At 42.8% G+C, this 24051-nt stretch overlaps 1 protein-coding gene across 16 annotated transcripts in view; it reads right to left on the bottom strand.

Moving 5' to 3' along the window:
* The window catches only part of ZMIZ1 (zinc finger MIZ-type containing 1), a 386104-nt gene that overhangs the window by 207012 nt on the left and 155041 nt on the right, over positions 1-24051 (bottom strand). For 14 of the 16 annotated variants that reach the window (XM_083614609.1, XM_083614604.1, XM_083614605.1 and 11 more), the window contains exon 4: positions 5066-5147. The exons of the other annotated variants lie outside the window; for them this stretch is intronic. The gene's annotated coding sequence lies outside the window, so the exon portion shown is untranslated. The remainder of the gene's footprint in view (positions 1-5065; positions 5148-24051) is intronic. 16 annotated transcript variants of the gene reach the window in all.

Below are 24051 nucleotides of genomic sequence, written 5' to 3' on the forward strand. Positions count from 1 at the left end.
AACAGCATGTGGTACAGTTCTTTTGGGGAGATCATATAATTTGAATGAAGCCTCACATTTAAAAACAAAGCAAACAAACCCACCAACTTTCCTGCATGTGTAAACTACCTTTTCAGGAAGAAAGCTCGGCTAAAGTACCACTCTTTGACATGAGAAACTACAGGCCCATCTTGCAATTATTTTACCACAAGGCTGCAATCCTATGGATACTTACACAGGAAAAGCTCTACTTGATAGAGTGCAATTTATTTGCGAATAAGTATGTGCAGGTCAGGCTGCCAATGAAGTGTGTTTTGCAGTGTATCAACGTGTTAGTTCTTCCAGACAAAAATTTACACCCAACATTTAGTCAATTGTATATTCTGTGTTGGTCTGTTATTGTGAATTACGTCTTCTCTTTCTCTTGGGAATTTGTGGCGCAACTACATAAAGCCAAACAAAATAACCAAATATATTTTCTCAGAACAGTAAGAGTTACCATCAAAGGAAAAGCATTTCTAAAGTAGTAGGCGGAGGGCCAAAAAATATCTCCATTTTGAAACCCCTAAGTAGGCCAGAGTTCAAGCCCCACACTTAGCTACTTCACCCAGCTCATAAATTCTCTTTCTCAAGGGTGGAAAAGTTCCAGCCTCATCCTGTCTAAGAATATCAGCCCATAATGACTACACTCGGCAAAGTTGAAAAGCAGCACAACTGCTTCCTGATGCAACCAATTTTGGGTATATTGGCATCTAGCAGTGTAGTGAACCTTATGCACAGAACTAGTTTGCCATGCCAGAAAAAAAGGACAACACCTTTTGAAAATAAGCCTCTCAGTTACGTGAATCAGACCTCAGTTGGCGTTTAGAGGGAGTCTCCAAAGAACTGTGTTTCCAAGTGGAAAGAAGAGAAGAAGAGTTTGGATTTGATATCCCGCCTTTCACTCCCTTTAAGGAGTCTCAAAGCGGCTAACATTCTCCTTTCCCTTCCTCCCCCACAACAAACACTCTGTGAGGTGAGTGGGGCTGAGAGACTTCAAATAAGTGTGACTGGCCCAAGGTCACCCAGCAGCTGCATGTGGAGGAGTGGAGACACGAACCCGGTTCCCCAGATTACGAGACTACCGCTCTTAACCACTACACCACACTGGTGTAGAGAGTTTGTAAGAGAGAGTTTGTCTGAATCTTAACTGCAGACTCCCAGGAGCTAAAGGAACAAATGCCACACTCTAATTTGACTTGGGGATTCCACATGGCAACAGCAAGACTTGGGGAACAGCTCTTCACTCTAACCTCGTTTGAGTTATCATCTTTTGTTTGCATTACTGCAGCTCTCAAGATGACAGCTATCAAATCAGATTAGTGGATGTTGCTTATGGTGACACTCGCCAAAAATGAACCGTTGAAGGATCGAACACACAGGAGGTTTGGTTTGCACGCTCAGCTCCCCATATTTCTGATGCCCTTCTCTTACCTTTGGTTAAATGTTTTTTGCAGGTTTTCGAAGCAACACGAAATCTAGCTAAACAAGAGGCGAAAGAGGGGGATGTGTGCACACACCACGAGCTGTGGTCCTTCTTCTAAACCGCCTTGAACTTTCGGAGGGAGGGGAAGGGAAATTGCCTGTCTCCAACACAAGACTGCTTAAGAACACATTTCATCAACACAGAAAGAAACACTGCCCAATGCCACTTTGTTTTCCGTCTCTGAAATAAATATAAATACCTTACTGGCAGGTGCAGGGATAAAATGAGGAGGGGGAGAGCCTTGAATGCCACCTTGAGCACCTTAGAGGGAAGGTGGGATATAAATATAAAGAGGAATTAAATAAATTGTTTCAAATCCATGACTTAGCTTGAACACACAAACATGTGGGTACCAGGAGAGATGGCGGCTACTGTATTCCCCCTGTATAATATTTGAAATATATCTACACAAAAAAGCTTGTTCTATCTTTTCCTGGGCATAAAGAGCTAACTACTTAGGGCACTGAAGGAAATAACCTAAGCTGAAGCAGGCCCAAGTATATCACTCCAGCATCTGGTAATGTATGATGATGTAGTTGAGCATCTAGAGCAGGGCTGTCAGTCATAAGATCAGAGAATGTTAACAGGCCCACTCGGATTGCAAATGTGGCCTGTGACACCACAGCTGCTCTCCACGAGAGACTACCAAGTTGATCAAGGGTCTGGAAACCTTATGAGGAACGGTTGAAGAAGCTGGATAGGTTTAGCCTGGAAAAGAGGAGACTAAGAAGAGATATGATAGCCATCTTCAAATATCTAAAGGGTTGTTTCATGCAAGATTGAGCAAGTCTTGTCTTCCCCTGCTCTGCGTGGTAAGGCTCGAACCAATGGCTTCAAGCTACAAGAAAGGAGATTCCGACTAAACTCCAGTAAGAACTTTCTGATGGTAAGATGTGTTAGTGGAATGGACTCCCAAAAGCAGTGTTAGAAACTTAGATGTGAAAGCTAGGAGCTAAACGGCACCTTAAACCTAGGTTATGGGTGCAACAATGGAATGTCTAGGCACGCTTTTTTATAACAAGAATACAAAGCTGAAAATGAACTGCAGCTAAAATATTGTGTTCATTTTTCACATGGTCTAGTCCTTCCCCTGCCCACCCCCACCCCCAATTTTCTTAAGAGGGTCTCTTCTCCAGTCTTCAGAGAGTAGCTGGAAGTGGGGAGGCAGAAAAAGGTCCTCCTTTCCTTCCACTCTGTAGTTTTATTCTGAAATCTTAGGTGCAATACTGCACCCAGAGTTCAGAAACTGCTTGCGCTAATGAAATTCCCTGTCGCAAAATGCATCTAGAACAATGGGAGTTTCGAACACTGTCCAAGAAAGGAGGTGGCCTCCCCTTCCTTGGAGGTGTTTAAGCAGAGGTTGGATGGCCATTTTTCATGGATGCTTTAGCTGAGATTCCTGCATTACAGGTGGTCCCTCCCAATTCTACCAATCTATGATTCCATTATCTCCAAGGCCAGGAATGAAGCCAATGCTCCTAGGAGGGCAACCTGGCTCACCAATAGTTGCAACAGCTACTATTGATAGTGTGAATTGGAGGCAAGTGGGGTTCCCACTGGTGTCAGCCTGCGGAAGGCCCTGAAACAGGTGGGGAGGAACTGAGCTAGCCTGCAATCTACTGGATCCTGAGCTGGGATCAACTGTTATGCAAGCTCCAGGCTCCATAAAGCCTTGAGTGGGGTGGGGGAGATGGAACAGCTCTGCCAGTAAATGTATGGTTTATTCCATCTGTGACTGGTACTGCCAGAAGGAATGTCTAATGTTTGCAGATGGATGTGGAGGCAGAAAACAGTCTTGAGTGGGAGAGAAGTCAGTTTGGTTAATAAGGGGAACAGAGGCTATACAACTTTCCTTTGCAGTAATTGCACCTATTACATTCTGAGCTGGCTGCAGTCTTTCACCTTAGAAATCAACAGTTTTGAATAAAGTAAAAACAAACAAACTAAATCTCTTATTTCTTAAAGTTCAATCCCTGCCTAGAGAGCAGCAGGTAAAAACAAAAACAAAAAACCAGGCCAGCACATAAACAAACAAGAGTACAAATTGTCTGGACAAGCAAGAACCAGCCACAGATTGCAATCTCTTTCCTGATCCACAGCAACCACTATTGCCTGTCTCTCAAAAAGCTCTGAAACTGACGAACCAATTTGCATCCAATGAGAGAGAAGCCACAAACTCACTGACAGAGCACATATTTGCATGCTAAAGGTGTCAGATTCAATTCTTGGCGTTTCCAATTTAAAGGATCAGGTAGCAAGTGATGCAATAGACCACTGTCCCAGACCTTAAAGATCTGTTGCCAGTCAGAGTAAGTAATATTAGGATAATTGGGACAAAGAGTCTGACCTGGATGCTTCTCATGTTTCCAGGTACTCTTTTTTACTGGCTGTAATAATAGTTTTGTGCTTTAATTTTACATAGGCTACATGCAGATCCAAAGGGTTGTGCCCCCCCCCGGCCAGCCTCATGTGATGCTAAAGAACCTGAGCAGATGGCAGGCAGGACCAAGGCACATCTGCTTGCTAGGATTACTGTCATATTAGACTAGATCAGCCACTCACATCGGCACAAAACAAGCAGACATTCTTATAGAAAAGGAGCCTAAGGAGAGAAAATAGGGCTGTGCAGAACCTCAGGAATGTTTGACAGCACTCGAGGCCCAGCATAGGCCTGGCTAATATGCAACTATGCAGTATTATGCTGAAGAGGTATATTGAGCCTCAGGCATGTGCACTCCCTCATCCCCTTCCCCCTCTTATGCACACGAGGTGAGACATTTTTATTCACGGTTTTTAACAAACCACAGTTTCCCATTTTGTCTCAACACGAGAAACTGTGGTTCATCAAACAGTTTCATCCCTCACATGGAGAAGAGGCAGAACATGAGCCCAAGGCTCCTCGTGCATGGTGTCGTTACACCGGAAATGAATCATACCAATAGCTCTTTAACTAGTGCATTTTCTGGCCTAGGCTTTCTGGGCCATCCTCCCAGGGCCACAACTGCTATTATTTTTACTTTTGTATAGTACAGTAGTGTCTACACATCTCCACCTTCTCTGTCCTCCATTCAGACAAGCAAGAGCCATTGTCATAGTTCAAGGACACATTTCAGACGGGCAAAAACACTCAAGGAGAATGCAGAGCAGGGTGGTGATGGTGTGACATGGGGAGCGAAGGAGGAGTGACCTAGAGTGAGTTCTGGTGGTCAGATACAGAGCACTGGAGGGCTGCCTTTGGCACCTGAGCCTGCAGTTCCCCATTCCTGAACTATCATGGGTATGTGTGTGCATGATGTCAGCCCAAGGCATTATGCAAAAGGCATACCCCAACCATCCCCAGCTAGGGCCAACATGCCAAAAGGTCTTGCTGCATCATTCAGACACCAATTTCTGCCATTTATCTATGGTGCCTCCAGGACTAGGTTGCTTCGCTCTGCTGCATGGCAGGGCCAGCTGTGTAGCGTGCAAGATATACTTATCCTTACCCTAATTTCTTATAATGGAGCAAGAATGAACAAATAACTTGTATGCATACAACTGGTCAAAAGAGAAATATCTTACCAGAGTGTTCCACGAGCACTTCCTATCTAGCGGCAGCTAATGACTAGGCCCTTTGAAGCTTCACATAACAAGATCCAATTTCCTACAATAAAAAGGCACATTATTACCAAAGGTACCAAGCATCTGCATGCTCACAATTTGATTGCAGGACAGAATATACAATATCAAGTACCAAAAGCTCAATAGGCTGCTGTTGTTTGTCCCTGACACATCCACTTTCCCTCAATGGCACTAGGATGGCTTGCCTGCTACCCACAATGGATCTCCTTCATCCTGTGCTCCAAAGTAGCAGTTTAAAGGCACCCATGTCATGTTGGGGAGAGTTATGGCCACTCCCTTGAAGCCAGGATGTCCTCTACAAAGCTGCCCCTTAGGGGTGTTTCATAAATCTTCCCTGCATACAGGTTGTGCTTGTGGAACATATTTTTTGGGGGGTGGGGGGGGGAGAAAGCCTCATGCTCTTGGGACAAACCCCATGTAGCGAGAACAGGCACCTACGTATGTGAATCCCTACACAAGCATGAGTATATACTCTCATTTTGCAGTGGGCAGATCATGTGTGTGGGGCTGCCTGAAAAGGAATTTCTCCATAGGCTCCTAATCTCATTCAAGGCAAAAGTTCTTATATGCAATAGGGGAGCGTGGGTGTTTAGTTCCACAGAAGCAGGTTAAAAAAGGGGGGGGGGGAGGAATGAAGGAACTCCAGGTGCTACAAATTAACATTTATTTGAGCTCACAGCAAATGCCATTTGTAGCACGTGGAATTTCCACTTCCTTTTTGGGGGCCTGCTAGTTGTGCTACTCCATTTCTGTGGCCATTCCACTGTAGCACTGCATGTACAGTCTATGTAGCAGGGCTTTGAGCAACCCTACCATTAGCCCATACTGCAGGGGCAGCCAATGTAGCTCTTCTCCCAACTCCCATCAGCTCCAGCCAGCATAGCTAGTGGTTAGGGATGATGCCAGCAATGGGCCGGGGGGCGGTACCAGGTTGGCTAGCCCTGCCACAGTCAATACGCTGCTCTTTCTTTTAGAGCCTCCTTTCCCAACCTGGTGCCCTCCAGACATTTTCCAATCAAGACGAAGACAAAGTTTACAAATTACCCTGGCAAATCACAGAGTTTTCTGGGGAAAGCTATTTTGTCAATGGGTTGCTTATAGGCAATGTGCCTTCTATGTGCTGTTTTAGCAGCCAAGCATGGTCTCCTAGCAGGCTGTCTTCCATAGGTCTGAAGAGCCACAGTGGGAGAATGCCACAGAAATATTTATGAATTTTCAAACGACCATCGATCTTGACTACATTAATGCCAAAAAGCACAATCCTTGTCCGGTCTTCTAGGTAACACTCCCCTATCTCAAAAACAGCCTACTTGAAGGATCACCTACTGGGTGGCTTCGATCTGTAGGACTTGCACTTCTGCCAGGGCCATATAATAGTCATTCTGCATTATATGCTAGGAGGCAATCTTTCAGTTCAGCAGTGCGATTCTTTGAACCTCCCTGCCTCTTAATATTACATGGATACTCACTATACTGATTTAGATGCCAGCTACAAACATTTTGTTTTCAATTTGGTTATATATAACTAAATAATATAATTTAGTTTTATATATATTTGATTGAAATTTGCTAATATTGTTTGAAATGGCCCTGTCATTTACAACTAATACCTTATCAGTGCATTTTTTTTAATTTGGAAGCAATTATTTTCACTCAAGAGCAATGCTGACATGCTCCAAAGGTACCTCTGTATTCTCCTCCTTACCTACCATTACTGCTGATTAACTGAAACAACCCTAAATCTGAAGGTTTATTTGAAGCTGTCTACATAAACTGCCTGAGATATTTACTTTCTGTAAGCAAACTGTTTTGCTTGCCACCCCTTTCAGGTAAACTGCACATCTTAATGTGCAATAATATTGTTTGTATGTCAGTATGAATATGTAACAGCCCCTATTCTTTATACAGCTTCAGCACTACTGCAATCTTTGGGGTTTTCTGGGGGCAGCGTGTGCTTCCTGATCCAGCAGAGGGAGCACAGAAACAGCCAGTGGAGGCAAAGCAAAATTATAATTTGTGTTCCTTATTTGTAGGCGATGCTGAGTATTTATTACAGGGAAGATCTCTGTGTTGCAATAGAGAGGAGGGTGTGTTGTTCCTTGATCACAGAACCAGGCTCACTGTTAACATAAGACGAGGAAAGGTTTTGACGTATGTTTACTTTACTGGCCTGGGTGTCCAGCAAAACAAAGTGAATTGTTGCAGTTTCTGTCATCAGGGAAGTACAGATTTCTGAGCTACAGATTATGCAGGAGAGTAATTAGACAGCCCTAACACAGTGAAGATGACAGCTACCAGGAACACCACAGTCAGGCAATGTATTGGGAGTAATTTTGTTGAGAGGAGATCAGAATCAACTGGGAACAGTGAAGAGAGCTCAGACAAGCCCTGGGTCAAATCATACCAATGAATACAAAGTCAACTTAAAAAAAGAGGAAGTATATATTTCAAAGGTTAGATTGGAAGGGATATTTTAAGCACAAAACAAACCACAGGTTTCCAGGAAAGCAGATATGGAGAAAATGGACTAGTGAAGAGCTAGCAAGTAGAAGGCAACAGTGGAAATGTTTCAAGCCCAAAAGGGGCCATGGAAAGATATTAACACAAGAGAAGCAGCACCAGGTCCTGGAAAGCAAGAAGTTTTGCAGCTGTGAAAAGATATGAAGCCAACAATTGGAAAACATTTAGATTTTGTTCAGAAAAATTATAATGGTGCAAGGGGTGGGGACAGACACTCCCAGCCTCAACCTCTCTGGCACACTTTCCTCTTTCTCCAGTAGCAGCACTATATCTTGATTTTATTGCTTTCTTGGTGTGTTTTATTATGTGCATTGATCCTTGCTTGGATGGTTATTTTTAAGGGTGAGATATAAATGCCTTAAATAAATAAATGCCACTCCTTTACCTCATGAAAGGGCCCAAGAGAAGCATGGCCAGGATGCTCCCCAGAGGTTATTTCATCTCACCTCAGGTGGCAGCAGCAACAGGGAGCCCTATCATCTGCCCATCACTTCCAAAACTGTTTAAAGGTGTGATTCTTCCTGAGTAGTGAGGACAGGAAATGCACCTGGAACACTCCACTCTGCGGCTTCCAACTTCCTATGACTAAGAAAACTGGTCAACCATCTTCAGCAGGTGCCCAGGCAAAGCGGGCCAAAGGATGGCAACACGCAGCCACATGTGGAACAGTGACACTTTCCCTGCACACTGTGTCTCCAGACAGGCTTCTATAGCACAGGGCAGAAGTGGTGGGTGCTGAACACCCTTAATCCAGCCCCACAAGTCACTTTGCAGGGACACAACTGCCAACAAATAAGTTCAGAAACATATGGATCCAGAAGGGGTGCTTTCTGCAATTCCAACTACTCAGAAAAAACGCCCCCTTAAAATGAGAGACATTCATTTGAGGGCAGCATACCCAAGAGCAAAAGTGTGAAGGATCCGGGACACAGATTGAAGGAACATCATCTTTGTATTGCAAGAGTAAATATCAACTCTCTCCTAAGACAGCCTCATATAAAGGCTGGAAAAGATGTTGCTAATTCTTTCAGCAACCTGCGTGTCCTCAGAGAGGCCCTGCTAGGATATTGCAGGATCTGGTTCTCGGGTGCTTACCCAGAGAGAGGCAATCAGGCAAGCAGTTAATAAGGGCCTGTTAGCACATGTTAGACTTGGCACCAAGAGAACAGGTGGTGTTCCAGAAGAGTGGAGCTTCAGAGGCCTTCCAAAAAATCTGCCCTGAATACCTAGAGGCTTACGAGGATATATTTCTAGATGCACAAATCATTGCTCCAAGCAGGGTTGCCAGTTTGCTACCCAGAAATTTGCTCAGACCCTTTACAATTCCTCATGAAGCATTTGCAGCTTCTCCTGTCTCAGTCCCTCTCCCTGTTCCTTTCATTCCCTGCCCAGAGACGCCCCCCTTCCCGCATTTGCCTTCCTGGCTTTGTGGCAGACCTGCAGCGAAAGGCAGATTTGGTATTGAGGAGGAGGGAGGAGGGAGAGAAGAGGACAAAAAGACCAGGGGAAGAACTCTGCAGGAGAAGCCACACATGCTTTGTCTCATCCTTCATCAGTTTTGGGTTTCTTTTTAAAGGTACAGACTGAAGCCCAGGATTGTAACCCGGCAATCGTGGTTTAAAGCAATTCTTTCCCTGCACCCCTACTTCTAAGTCGTCGTCATCATCATCTTAACGGTATACAAGACAAAGGGGAGGAAGGAGGCAGCTTGTGTGCTACGAAGAAAGGGCTGGGAAAGTGGTCTGTACTAGCATATAAAACTTTAAGTGACCGTTAAAGGGGAGGGGGCTGCCAGCCAACCACTCCTCTTAGATGCTGTCCCACAGTGATTGATGGTGAGGGAATTAGAAAGGGGCCTAGAGACTGTGAGGAGCCTGGTATGTCTCTGGGTATAGCACATGGCCTGAGGACCCTTTACAGGGCTTTGATCCTATAAGCCTACGGTGGGTAACCATTCCCCTCATCCCAGAGCAGACACTTTGGTGCCCGTCCACCTTGCCTCCTGGTGGTCCCCATGACTCTCGAATGCAACTTCTGAAACTTTTAACCTTCTCCTTCCCAAAACAGATTCTGAAAAGAGGCTCAGAGCTGAAAGGGAAAAGGATTCCCAGTGGACAAAAGTCTACATTATTTTCTTCTGGTTATTTAGCTCACCCTGTAAAGTGTTTAGTTTAGAAGATCTAGATTGGCGGAATATGCTCAAATAGTCATCTTCAGACCTGCATATCAATATTCAGGGTAAGCAGCATGCAGAAAATACGTTTTTCTGAATAGGCAGTTGGTGTGAGCTAAACTGGGTAGCCAAGTTATTAAGTTTCAGAAGGTACAGAGCAGCAGAACAGTGAATCAATCTAGTACTAAACCTTTTGTGCACTCCTGCCTCTTAGCACACCTATCACCCACACATTTCTACCACTACAGAAAGCTTTCGTGTCCTTGTCTGGCAGAGGAGAAAGTTCATACTAAGCTGGTGGAACAGGTTTTTAATGCCCTGTTGGCAAGGTGCCAATAGATGCAATGCTAACATGAACATTTTCCTCCTGTCGTAGGCTGAATAATATTTATTTATAATGCACTGGCTCATGGCAGAAGACTTTGAAAAACCATTATTTTTTTATTTTAGTTTACATAGGTATATGATTATCTATAAACATACCGGAAAATACAAAAACATATTTTCCCCCTAGCATCCTCCACTGGGTATAATGTGCCTACGCTAATCACTGGTGGCACATTTATGTTTTTGACAGAAAAAAGAAACAGATTTCTTTCAATATTCAAAAATCTGCAATAATTTTTTATTCAATACAGGTGATCAGACAAATGGCTGTCTACATGAATGAACTGAAAAATACATGAAGACTGAACAGCAATCATTATACATATCCGGGGAACCTATGGAACTACAGGTGGGGTTGAAATCCAATTCCAACAGACCCAGATCGTGTGGTCATCATCTGAGGCCCTTCTTCGTGTGCCTTCTCCACAAGAGGTCTGGAGGGTGGCAACATGAGAATGGGCGTTTTCTACAATGGCTCCCCGCTTGTGGAATGCTCTCCCCAAAGAGGCTCGCCTGGCACCTTCATTACATATCTTTAGGTGCCAGGCAAAAACGTTTCTCTTGAGCCAAGCCTTTGGCTGGTTAACTATGGCCTTTTAAAATCAGATGGAATGTTTTTAGTGTATTTCTTTTTTTGGTTTGATATATCTATGCAGGGTTTTGTGTCTGTCTGGCTACTCTAATTAGCCTCATCCTGCATGACCAAAGGTCAGTGAGGACTAGAGTTTTAGTCCAGCAGCATTTAGGGTGGGCAGCACAGGTTTCTCATTTTTGCGATAGATGGCTGCGTTAAAACAAACATCTTAGGCCACTGGTCATATTGGCAGTATGGCACACAGAAGGGGATTTGTATGCAGTGCAACATTGGCCTGTACATCATGTTTTTGTTTTTTGTTTTTTTAAAAGGATTTCACAGGGAGAGGGTGACTAGCTGCAAATGCAGACAAGTCTTCTGTAGTTTTAATGCTAAAGCAGAATAAGAAATTTCAGCAGGTGCACCTTTGCTCACCTTGATGTGGTAAGCAATTCTCCCTTCTTATCGTTAAGATACAAGAGCCCCACTTTCCCCTTCATCTTATAAACCTAGAGGGGAAAAGGTAGATGATGGTGATGATTTATTACTTGTATCCCACCCATCTGAACAGATTGCCTAATCATATGGGCATATATGCTTTCTTTTTTCAAAAAAAAGTCCTCTTCTTGCAGGTCATAATAAACGATGGATTCTGTGATTGAAAGTGCTGTAGATCAGTCCTAAAAGGAACCAAATTTGGGTTTGAATGACCCCCCAAGAGAAATTACAGAGCTGGGGAGCTGCCACCAAGAATGCCATACCAGGAAAAATAAATATGCAGTATTTCACGTCATGGTTTGGGGTATTTGAAATTCAGATTTTGTGTACGTCTCTATTTTGAGTGCATTTATATTCCCTTTCTCCCCAAAATGTTTCTGCTCTAATTAAAAGACAAAAATGCCTAGCAAATCACACCTAAATCCCCCTCACGCTGGCATGGATTAAAATGCAACAAATCCTGAATACAAATAATGTAAGATTTCCTTAAATTCTACTCAAAATTTGTACTTTTTGCACTATAAGGAGGCTGATATTGAACAACAATAAACATTGAAATTGGGTGAAGGAGATGCTGTCATTTATTTGTGGAGCATAACAGTGTATTAATAGTATTACTCCCTTGTCAGGCAGTGTACAGCTCAAATAAGCAGCGCTGGGAGTAAGGCATTAGAGCTTTACGGAAAGTGCTACAAGGTTAACACAAGGGAATATTTACAAGGGAATAAAGACAGGAAGAAACCTTTGGGAGAGAATGCCCCTAGCTTGGGAGTTCGGTGATTGGGAGGAACCAACTATGCCCCCATTTCTCCCTAAGCAGTGTAGCTCCTCTTCAGACTGAGCAGCAGACAGATCACAAAGATATTTAGCTGTCCCTTAGCTGCCTGCCACTTAAATATGCTCACTTAATTGCTACCCATTGCCCTGCCTTTCTGGGTCCTACAAAGACTATGGCATTAAGTACCTGGCACTCATTTGGTTTCCAAGCTTAGCAGCAATGAGGTGCTTTCTGCATCAAAAAAAGAAATAGTACAGGTCCCTGAAGTCCAGTCCCAGGAACCCAGAGAGGGAAAGCGGTGAGATTGGTTTGTTATGAAAGAGGGAGTTATCAAAGAATCCTTTGGAGTCACATAGCCTGTGTACCTCCCTCTCCTCGAGGCAGCAGAGAAGGTTCAGGAAATTAATTTTACTGAAGTGTTGACACTCTAGCCGGTTTGTGACTCAAAAGAATGCCCAAACATTTAATAAGCAGCTGCATTTAATCAAATTTCCCACAATTCCTAGGTGTGGGATAACTATGAAGCCCCTCAACTCAAATTCTTGGATGGTCCACAGATTGGCATGGTGCTACATCTAAGTCTGTACTGTGTTCCCCAAGAATGTTTGAGCAAGTTTCCTTTCTTCTTTCCTACTCAATTTTAGAAAGTCCTGTCTTACAGTACTAGTTAAATACTGATGATCAGACTCTAGCCTTTTAAAATTCAGGGATCAGAGGTGCTGTTCTGTTTTCTAATAAAGGGAAAGGGGATTTGGCATACATATTGGAGGATCTCACCAACTCTCTCTCTTGCCTGAGAAATTTTCACATTTAAAATTGAAATAAACCCTTCCTACACTAACAGTGCTTTAGCAATGAAAGTAAAAAGAGAGGGGAGGATACAGTTTTTCTTTCCTCATAAGTTTGGGATTCATCCACTGAAAAGTGATTGTCATAAGATGATGGACAGACAAAGGGAAGAGTTTTTACAGTGCATGATAAATTCTGAAATTCACTGCCAAAAGATGTGGGGATGGCCACTAACTTGGATGGCTGTAAAAGTGGATCCAGGGAGGATGGATTTATCCATGGCTGCTAATTATGATAGCTATATGCTATCTCCCAATTGAAAGGTAGCATGCCAGTGAATATCACCTGTTGAGGGACAGCAACAAAATGAGTTCATTGCCCTCACGTCCTATTTGTGAACTTCCAATAGGCATCTGGTTGGCCATTGTGGGAAACAGGATGTGGAACTCCATAGACCTTTGGTCTGATCCAGCAGGGCTATTCCTAGTGTATAGACAGCAGGCACAAGGACCCAGTGGAGGCCAAGGAGGGTACCAGCTAAAGCAATGCAAAATGCTCCATGGCCATGCCACTATCTTGCCCTTTCCTTATGGGTTGAAACAGGAATAAGTAATGTGGGGTTATAAAACAGTGCAAATCCTGTGAACTTGTCCTTTTCAGCAAAACTGTGCAAGATGCTGTCCTGGAAACTCCTGTATGACCCCCTGAACTGGATTGTCTTCTGGTAACAGGAAAGACCGTAAGACTAAGGAACCTAGTGCCTCATTTTGAATCAAAAATATAGCCTAGATTGAACTAGGCCTGTGGATACACACATCCTTTGAGTCTACTTCAAACATGGAAGGAAATAGTTTTGTGCAGCAACAAGCCTTGCAATTAGCAGGCAGGGTCAAGCCTTTGGATTGACCAAGCCTGCTACATATATTCTAGCAGGATCCTGTGCTTTTGTATTGTCAACAAAGCAGAGTTTTCTGTCGGACTTGGGGATCCCGAACCATATTTAGGCCTGGCCATGACACAGATTCCTAACTAGAATACCTACAGAAGCTCTTTTTCTTTCAACTCGTGAATGTAGCCACAGTTGCCCAGTTCAGCTTAGTTGGCACTAATACTTGGTGGGCATGAACATTCTGCTTGTGTCACATCAGGCTTCTCTTAGGCAGGGCTGACTGAATGCCCCAAAGGCTTGTTTGTTGAGAGCAGAAGTCGCCTTAGATGAAATAAGAAACTGTAGGCAGGAGGAGTCCTTCAGAATTAACACTTAAAAGCAAAAAAACTGCTAGTGCAGGTGACTCATCAGCTAGTCTGGCAACTTTTGTTGCTTTGAGAATCAGTGATGGGTGGATGACCAAGAAAGAAAGCCCAAATCTGCATGAACAAGGTTGATATGAAAGTCTAACAAGGGGAAGGGCAAGAGTGTTTCAGTGTCTTCTTAAACAGATTATTGCTACATAACAGCACTTAAACACCCACCTAAGTGCGAGCCTCAGTTTTAATTTTCAAATGAAAGTATCACTCATAGGTGCATAAATGCTGGGGCAAGATTAGACTTGCTTGTTTTTAACCATTCAGTTTCTCTCTTTCTCTCTGGTGAAATGCAATAAGCGTAACTTTGACACCAAAATTATTACCCTTCAAAACACAGAGGGTGCTTTTAACTTTGCACGTAGCAATTATAGGCAATTGTTATTTTAAAGTGTGAAGGAGGACAAAAATATCCAAAAGACAAACTTGTTTGATTGAAGGATTCCAGTCTGGGAGAGTTTAACCTGCAGACAAGCCAAGCACCGTCACCCCCCCCCCCCCTTAAAACACACTTGCTAAATCTATCCCAATTTCAACCCAACAAAAAAAGTAGAATCCAGAATCAGTAATGCTAAAAACCTTTAAATACTAAGACGTCAATACAACTAACAGGAAGTTTGCCAACATAGGGGAAAGATAATGAGTGGAAGGAAGAGAGAAATATATACTTGACTGGACATTAGGAATATGCAACTTGTTAATTCTCTCTGAAAGGTTCCATGTCACTGTTATAAAACATATATTACTTATTATTACTTTCTCCTGTTATTGTTTTAAGTGCACAGTCTCTGCTTGGACTGCTGTACCAAATAGGTATACCAAAATGTGTGGTAACAATATGCACCCTTCAGGTATATGCATTCCATCCCCAAGCTGCAATCACACAAACTCACACACCCAGATGGCTGTCATGGAGTCCTTTGTATATAGCAAAAACATCCAAGACAGCTGGTACCTGAAAAAGCAGGTCCTCGTAAACACAAAGACCAATAACACAATTTCCATAAGGCACATGTATGTAGTGCATTCACAAATATCATATGCGTATTCTAATTCTCCTGTGTCAGCCTGCTAAATAAACAACTTTGCAGTGATGAGCAGGAGGTCTGGCAACTTCCAAACAGTCCAGACTCCCTGGAAATGATGAATTCTACACATCAGTTTGTCACTAACTCAAGTGATGAAGCGCTTGATGAGGGCCGAGTGTGCAAAAGAAACCCTCCACTCAACACAAAACTGATTGCCCCAACATCTTGGCTACAAGAATGCATGTGGAAAATAGGAATTGAGCTTCATAACCAGGGGGTGAGTGGCTAGATGCAGACATCCCATCCCCAGGACCCCAACATGCAATTTGTTCAATTATAACAGATGATATTCAGAACTCTCTTCAAGTGATTTATCAAAGGAGAAGTTGCGCAACTTGTCCCTTGACTGGTAGCCCTGCATATACATTCCAAGACAGGAAGGGAAAGCTTTAGGATACAATCCTGGGGCTTCCCTTCCTAATGAAATGCTGTCAGCTTGAAGAAATAGAATTTATGAAGAACTGACAATCCAATGAGACAGCTAGAAAGCACAGAAAATATTATAGGGTTGTTGTATGCCAATTTCCGTCCTCGGTCATGAAAATAATGGCTTGGGCTTCAAATACTGCAGTATAGCTAGAGGTAAAGCAGACCAAGAAAGAACAGAAAGAGTAGGGCTTCATTAGCCCACAAAATGCCAAGGTGCCTTGGAAAATCATGAAATTCACCAAAATAGGTGCACTCCTATACTAGCATTCTACCTTATAGTCCATCTAAGTTACTAACAGGGTGGCCTCTGCTAACTGACCAGTATTTTTCTGCAAAGCCCACCCTATATCTCAAAAAGATCTGCTATATATTACAGGTTGTCAATTCCCGATAGATTCTACTGCAGAAAGAGTGTGAAGACAAAGCTCATTCACCAGCTATGCCTCCGGGGTTTTAACTGAGGTTTCAAGATTTTAGCCCTCTTCTCGGGATTTTCAGGAGAAGCAGTTATATATCAAGAGCAAGAAGCCAGAAGCAATGGAAGCAAGCTTCCTCTTCCAGCTACATTCTTCTGGTCTTTTCCCCACTTTCTGCCAAAGAGGAAGGTGTAAATACCAATGAAATGAATGAAAGCAACTGAAAAAAATATTGCAGAGGCAACAATGATCCTGCCCTGAGCACCATTAAGAAAGCTACCCGGCTCTGATGTTACTTGTACTCTCAGGATCTGAGCTTAAATGGCTGCAAACCCTACAATTTACCCACACTAAGATTCCATAGTCCCCTGGTTAACTGGAGGTTTTTGTTTTGTTTTTGTTAGTACTAAAATATAATATTAGCATTTTATGCTTCTAACTGGTTTTGGGGGGACATTAATTTGTAAATGTTTAGCAAACTCTGCAAAATTGGTTATTGAATGTTCAGAACTCTTATTTCTAAAATAAATTATTTAAAGACATCCCACCTTGCTGCAGTTTTTTTTAAGAAGTTATGGGGACTCTGAAAACAAAACAGAGATTTTCGGTGACGGACCGAGTGCCTCTTTCACTGTGGCTGTCTCACCTACCGGAAAACTCATGTCAATGACAATTTGCCACACGAAAGCAAGATGCTGAGCCTGACAGTAAAAAGCAGTTGTGAAAACCTGTGGCGCTAGCTTCACCCTGCTATCACTCTCTCTATACACAAGCGCAGAGTTACATTGCCGTTTTCAACAAGGAACCTGAACAGATGGCAAGCCGGGTATTACATGCATGCTCCAGAGCAAGGCTTCTCAAAGAGTCACAGCAGGCCCCTCTAAACCGGAGAAACAGTGCAGAAAAAAGTAAAGATAATTAAGGCCAATTCACGTGACCATTTGTGGGGGGACGGCTTATTTTCCACCGAGGCTGTTTTTTAGCCAGCTTAGCTAAACATAAAGATGGCAAAGAAATCATTTGAGCTCTACAACAGAGTGATTTAGCAGGCTTCTGCCATGGCATCCAGATGCTTGGGCACTTCCCAAGGTGTTTCTGTCCACCCCAGCAAATATGGCTAGGGCTGCATTAGATCAAAAATCTGCACTAATACCTCAAAATAAGGCTAAAAAAAAGAAGAAGCTGGATTCCATGGCCTGCATAAGTTATGTACATTTAACATAAGTACTTGATTTCTCTCGTTTTACATAATTTATTCTGTTCTTGGTAGGCATAGGGTGGGGGTCAAAGGGCTCTGCGAAATAGCAGAGCCTCAACTTATGACCTTTGGAAATCTTATTCAGCAATGTCTCTGCCTTCTGAGATGTCCATTTACTTCCAAGCATTTCCTTGCAGTCCTAAGGTTGTATGCAGTGCTGCACTAGTGGGGTTGCGCTGGCACAATGGGACTTCCATTTTCCCTCCTCCCCCAGCACTGAATCCACCTGCCCCAACCCTGGTGAGCTGATTTTGAGGGTGACCCAGGGGGCTGCAGGGGACAGGAAATGACTTTCCATTGCGTGCATGGAAGAAGTACCGTATTTTTTGCTCTATAAGACTCACTTTTTCCCTCCTAAAAAATAAGGGGAAATGTGTGTGCGTCTTACGGAGCGAATGCAGGCTGCACAGCTATCCCAGAAGACAGAACAGCAAGAGGGATTGCTGCTTTCACTGCGCAGCAATCCCTCTTGCTGCTCTGGCTTCTGAGATTCAGAATATTTTTTTTTTCTTGTTTTCCTCCTCCAAAAACTAGGTGCGTCTTGTGGTCTGGTGCGCCTTATAGAGTGAAAAATACGGTGCCTTGCACTGGTGGAGCTACAGCACTGGATACAGCCCATAATCTAGTTTTTAAAAAATAAAATAAATAACAACTCAGATTTTCAAGAATAGAGGCCCCATGGCAGAGGTGCAGGCCCCAGCGCAGTTGCCGTCACAGTGCACACCCCCAGCTCACTGTCATGACACGACGTCACAGCATGTTGCATGCACACCGGGCAGAGAAGCAAGGCAGAGTAAGGTCTTTGAGCCTGAAGGCCCTGGAGAACCACGTTCAAACACTAGGTCAGCCTACATAATCAGATGTTAAGATGACAACTCTGTGGGGAGTTATTCATCCTTAAAAAAAAAAAATCAGGGATGGAAACCTGTGGCCCTCTAGATGTCCATTTGTCAAGGATTATGGGAATTGAAGTCCAGCAAGATCTGGAAGGTCACAGGTTCCCCACCCCTATTTTAAATTATTTTAATTGATTGTCTTTATTTTTAGTACATTTATATATTGCCCTTTTAATCAAAAAGATCCATGTGTCTGGGAGTTCCAGGTGGTCTCCCATCTTACTACCAACTAGACCTTCTTGGTTTCAGCAAAGTGGCTGCAATGTGCCCCCTCAAACTTACTCCGTGGACAATTCTGTCTCAACATTGGAGTCCTGTAAGCAAGCCCTATTTTTTCATAGAAGTAATTTTGCATGCCCAAGAGAGAGACTGCCCTATATTCATGAAATGCACAGGAAATCAGAAGGGATGTATGTCCTATGTTTTATGGGAAGAGAAAAGCAACAACAAAACAGTCACACATCAAGTATTTATATAAGAATGATAGTTTCATTAATTACACAGAGAGACATTTGCAGTGATTTTCCTTTAAATTCTCAGTCAAATGTGCAGATTTGCAGCACTTTGAACTGTGCTGCACCAGTAATTGAGGATGAATATTTTAAATCAGTCTTGAATCACCGTACTCCATATAGACCAAATGAACTAATAAGTTGTTCATGTGTAGACTACTAATGTACTTCACCCTCCCCTTCCCTCACCCTGACAGATGGAGTGCAGTCTTGAAAATTAGATACATTTGCTATTGGGAATTTTCAGAAGAGAGACTTAAAGGATAAAAAAAAACACCCTTCCTATTTATAAGAGAGCCAAAATGCCACAACAGCCTGTGTGTGCTTAAAATAAAAGAAAATGTATACAAACTAAAGAAGATGCTTATCCAAACATTAAAAGATTGTTATGTGCACATCACAGGAAACAAATCCCTATATTCAAATGGTACATTCTAGAGACCTTAGTAAGGGTGAATTTATTCCAAAATCTTTCTGCTGTCACAGCTAAGCAAGAGGACGTCATCACAATATTTTCATCCGATAGGCACATGTCAAGTGATAAAACTGCACAGCTGTTTGCATCATCAGACTATTAACTTGGTGGGGAATGGGAGTTTTTGCAGGGAAAAACACTTGCCTGTATATTATTTCTTCCCTAATTAGACAAAAAAGCTCCCTGTTCTGGAAACTCCTACTGGAGGTCTGCCAAAGTCTCAGCTTGAGCATTTGCTAGAGGCAACCCAAGGTGTTTGCAGCCAGGTAGGTGTGATAGCTCAGGATTAGTAGAGTCTCTCTCTCTCTACTATAGGTCAGAATGAACTACAAGATGAGGACAAAAATAGGCTTATAGTTTATATATGCTGCCCTTTTCATCGGGAGTTGCAAATAAGTTGCATTCAGAGGTCTCATTGTGAATGTGATACCCTCTGATCTTTAGGCATAAAAAGTAGAAGATAACGCAGAACACATTAACTTTCATGAATGAAACTTCCCTCTAAAAAACAAAAAAGGGCCTTTGAGAAAGCTCTTCAGTGAGATATTGATCACAATTTTTCTATAGGGCTTTTATAAAATAGGATGCATAGTCAAATCAACTCTATTTTATTCTGGAGTCATTAAGCTAGAAGAAAAAATATTCTGCCAATTCACACTAGTATGTGGGTGTGGATGTAGGAGCTCTGCTTTGCACGCAACAACTCCAGTTGCATTCAGAAGTCTACATAAGCAGGTCCTTTACTATTCCTGTAAAACGTAGCAGCAAATTCTACAATGCAAAACAATGATCTGTGCTGGAGGTTTAAGAGAATGAGACATTCAGCTCATATGCACTTATTCTACATATCCACATTTTGCCATATCGACTATGAGGACTAAGAGATGACTTGCATGTATTTCATAGTAACTAATCTCCCTTTCATGCTTTTGAGTGGGCTCTATTAAGAGGGCCTTAGAACTCCCTGTCACTGCTCATACACCTCATGCTGCCTGTTCACTTCTCTTCTCCAGGAAAGGGAGTGAACAGCAAGAGGAAAATCTGCAAGCTCCGCATCCCTTGCCCTCTCCCCCTGGAAGATGGTGAGGACTGGGCCCCAAAGGGAGAGGTAAGCAAATGGGCAGCTGCAAGAATAGTGATGAGGTCAGTACTTTGAGAAGTAGGGACCTGCAGACAGCACCTTGCTGAAGGGCAACACCAAACCCTGGAAGTAGTCCACAAATGAACTTCAGAACCTGCCCACTGAGTGTGGCTGATTGAAGATGTTGTTGTCATCTAGGACACCACCTGGCCATTTATTTCACACTGTGGTCTCTAAACTGGGCACCATGGCACCCACAGACACCCACCAATGCCCTGTTCCTCAGAACTTCTTTTTTTTTTTAACAATAAAACCCTTAACAAGCCCTTTTGAAGGGCTGGGACACCTGCTTTTTTGTTTAAGAAGGGGTATGCATGTTTTGCCGATTTGCGTGGGGAGTGTTGCCAGCTTTCATTCTGTGAAATGGCCATCTGTGGTGTCCGCAACAGTTTCCTAGATTTCCAAATGTGCCAAAAGGTGGGGCAGCCCCGATGTGACACATAATACAGCATTCAGTCCCTAGTTTTAGTTTCTCTTTTGCATGCCATATCAATCCAATGATTTGATTTCATTAAACAAATAATCATGAAGCTCTTCTTAACTTGATAGCTAAATACTATGTATTACAGATAGCAAGCCTCTGTCTTTTGTTTTGTCTATAAAGCCTGAACAAAGAGCTCCACTTAGTTGCCTCAACAAGAACATTATTCTTTAGTGCTGAGGAAAGATCAAAAACAGCAAGCAAAAAAGTTGGGACACATTTTTTTTTTATCATAGCTGAGCAGAAAAGTTGCTCCATGTTTTAAGCCTTACTGCCTATTTCCCCCCAACACTGAATTAAACTAAGACTGCTGTCTCCGTTGCCTTAAATTATTAGCTAATTAGCCCTGACTAAGGGACAACAGTGTGTTTGTGCTGGCAAGCTGTGAAAAGAACACTTCAGCTGGGAAGATCAATGCCATTTTTTGTCCGACTTACAATAAGAAAGCTGCTGGCCTGGGTTATGAGTTTAAACCATCTTTCATTTGGCAGACAAGACGGTGATATTGACAGATCAATAGAGTAACTTTATGACAGGCTGCTGCTTCTGGAGATGGTTGAATCATATTAAAGAGGCATCATTCTTAAAACCGGGAAAGTACATTTGGACAAAAGCTACCTGACCTTTGAAAATACTAACACAGTCCTTATATAAAAATAAAGCCATCAAAAGCATGCAGCCGAGCCTCATCAAGAGAGACTCATCCTTCAGCGACAGAGAGTGGGAGGAGAAGCATTATCTGTGCTCTGGTAGGAATAAACCAGGATTCCCCTAGTAGTATAAATACATATATTCATTTTGCAGATGACATCAAACTTAGGCACAGGCAAAGGAAGTTTGGGCCAATGAATGAGGTGAGTAATCTCTGAGCAAAGTTGTCATGAGATCACCTGCAACAGCCAGACCCTAAGTGTCCCTATTGCCTTGATTTAGAGAAGCCATGCCAGTTTCTGATTTGATCCCGAATGTCCTACTTTTCCTTGAGGATGTCCCTATTTTCATCGGAGAAATGTTGGAGGGTATCGAGGGTATTGAGCCGTCTGAAGGCAATCCTGTATAGGGAAGTTTTTTTAAAGTTTAATTGTGTTTTTATATATGTTGGAAGCTGCCTAGAGTGGCTGGGGCAACCCACAAAGATGTGTGGGGTACAAATAGTAAAATTACCATTATGGAACCAGACATCCCTCTTTTCATTGGAGAAATGTTGGAGGGTATGCAACAGCTAGCTTGGAGGATCCAGTTTTGTCTTTTGCAGGACTGAGAATTCGGGCCCTGGGAGATCTACGGGTCCTGGAGGCCAAGGATAGCACTGCCACAGGGTGGGATAAAGCTTTGCAAGAGACTGAAAAGCAGTTTAAAGGCAAGTTCTTGACATTTCACAAAATGTCAACAAATGTACAGTGTAGCAATGATATCATACATGCATGTGCATTGCATTCAGGGTCCTAGACTGGTCTCATGTATCCAAGGTAACTCTACCTGAAAAACAGCTGCTTCGGTATAGCACCTATACATGCATGCAACTGCAGCCACCAGTTCTAATCCTCTTGGTGGTGGTGATTTTTTAAAAAACCACTCAACTCCTTCCCTTTTGTCTACCTTCTATTGGGATGAGTAAACACCACCAGCCAAACTTTCAGGTTGTGCTTCATTGCAATTATACTTGCTGAGAAATTTTTCCTAATTTGCAATGGGTGGCTATGCTAAAAAATGAAGCTCCACCTTCATAAACACTTGTCACATGAGGCTACAAAGAGGTCAATTTCAAATAAAAATGCCTTTAATAACTAAATCTACTTTGGTGAAATGAAAGATTTGAACCTGTGTTCACCATTTTTTCCACTTCTTCATCCTCTACATTTTTTCATCGCACTGCATAGGGATGACCTTTTAAGTTCCCAACTGCCTTTTGACATGCAGACTTCCAAGGATTCCAACCCCCCACACTTGGTTTCCACCCAGTGATTCTGTTCATCTGCCACAAAGTGAAGTACGCATGCAGATAATTCCTCTGGTGACTGACTGTTAGGCATTTTCAACAGGCTGTTTAGTCCTAGGAGCAAATATCCTGGGTTAGGTTTGGTAAAACGTAGGTTTCCACCTTAAACATTAAGGGCTGCTTTCTTTCCACAGAAAGTGAAACTGCTGGCACAAAATGTTCATAGTAAGTGATGAGGGTCCCCCCACCCCCGCGCCGCTTTTAAAAAGACTCCTTCAGTGTGGCTTATTTTGCAGTAGTTCTAATAGTGGTACTACTAACAGGCATTATTTTGTTGCATTCAGGTCAGCGATGGCGAACCTACAGCCTTCCAGAGGCTGTTAAGACTCAAATTTTCATCAGAAACAGCCAGCATGGCCACTGGTGAAAGACGATGGGAGTCCAACACAGATTCCCCATGCTTGTTTATAACATTAAAGATGTTTTGATATATAATCTTGGTAAATGTTACAACAGCCCAGTAAAATAGTATTGTCATTCACAAATTGCAGATGAAGAACTGAGGCATAGATAGCATTTTACCTAAGGCTACATAGCTAGTTCACTACATTGGAAAGATGTGAAACAGACACTTAGTGGTTCTCAAATCTCTGTGTCCCCGTTTGCATGTAATGCAAAGCCAAACCATAACTTACTGCAAATCAGTAAGATAATCACTTTTCACTCCTCCTGTAGTCCCACTGCTGTCACCCTGTCAAGTGCTACACCATCCTTTGGCTTAGCTTAGCATTTGAACAAGGATTTGTGGTTCGTCTTGCTCCTGACAAGCTGTAACCAAGGTTTGCTTTTGGTTTACCACTTGTGGTTTGTCTAGGATAGACAAATCATGAGCCCGGGTTCAGAGGAAATGGTAATCCAAAACTATGGTAGCACAGCAGCAGCAAGACTGGGGGAAGGAGTGAAGCAGCTGCAATATTGCCTCATTCCCTCCCTAACCCGCAACCCTCAGCTAAACCATGGTTTGGGTTTACTGTTACATGTGAACTGGCTCAGTCTCTTAATAATTACATTACCACAGGGATGGAAAGTAGATTGAAATCTACTGATAGAGCTCAGAATAATTTGCAGTAGATCAGAAAGAATTCTGATTCTCAGTTTAACCACAGTAACAACAAAAGGGCTTTTTTTCCCTTCGTTTTATGTGAGGCTTCTAAGATGAAGAAAGCTGGGGGTGAGTTGAACATGGGCCCCACTGAGTCAGTGGGCC

The sequence above is a fragment of the Podarcis filfolensis genome (genome assembly GCF_964270895.1).
Source record: "Podarcis filfolensis genome assembly, chromosome: 5".
Taxonomy (NCBI): Eukaryota; Metazoa; Chordata; class Lepidosauria; order Squamata; family Lacertidae; genus Podarcis; species Podarcis filfolensis.